A 955-nucleotide genomic window follows, 5' to 3' on the forward strand; every position below is an offset into this window, starting at 1 on the left:
GGGGACGAGGACGAGGACGAGGACGAGGAGAGGAAGAAGAAAAAGAAGAAGAAGTTTTTTTTTTAACTTTCTTGCTTTCTGAATTTACTCTGTTACTGTATTTAGTCTAGTCCCTTCTTAAGTTACTAAAATGTACTAAGCAATTCCATAGATTAAATCCATTGAGAATTTTCCTGGGTCCTTAACACTGGTCTATAGTACTTGTTACAAGGAAAGTGACAGCTTCAGGACCACACACCTGAAAGCATATTGTTTGTTTTTTACTCACCTGAAACTACACTAGAATGTGTGACTCTTACTCATTGATAGTTATGTCAGGCATCCAGCCATATAGATCACTATAAAAGCTCCAGTGCACTCCTGGCTAAATATTGATGGACTACAAGAGACATCTTTAACCTGTATGCTTCTTTCTTCATTCTGACATCTGTGAATGGCACATTCACGAATTTAGTACAATTTTCACTCTTAGATAGGCTGGAATCTTGAGGCAAGGAAAAGGAAAAAAAACATGATGTTGATATATATATATATAAAAATTAAATAAAAAGACTGTGAATGGAAAGGGACCAGGACGTCAGGGGAGTAAGGTTGTCACATATAATGAAGATTTAGTGTTTCAACAATAAATCTAATTCAGCTAGAAGAACGTGCTGCCAAAACGCTGTGCAAGAAATAGCCCCAAGGTATCCAGCAGGGTCTTTTTAAACCCTGTTCACTTCACATTGCATATTTGAACACAGACAGTTGGAGTTCAGAGAGCACACATCTGGGTCATTGTGTAAATCCCTACTCTCCTTTTAAACAAAATGAAATACACACACTCCACCTACTCTAGACTTATTCTACTGCAGCGCTTGCCAAGGAAAACTCTCCCAATCTGGAATACAAAAGCCAAAACACAAAGTGGGAACCAACCCACCCAGAGTCATGTTCTGCTATGTTACGTATCCAA

This window comes from Dipodomys ordii, unplaced genomic scaffold (assembly GCF_000151885.1).
Source record: "Dipodomys ordii isolate 6190 unplaced genomic scaffold, Dord_2.0 Scaffold97, whole genome shotgun sequence".
Lineage (NCBI taxonomy): Eukaryota > Metazoa > Chordata > Mammalia > Rodentia > Heteromyidae > Dipodomys > Dipodomys ordii.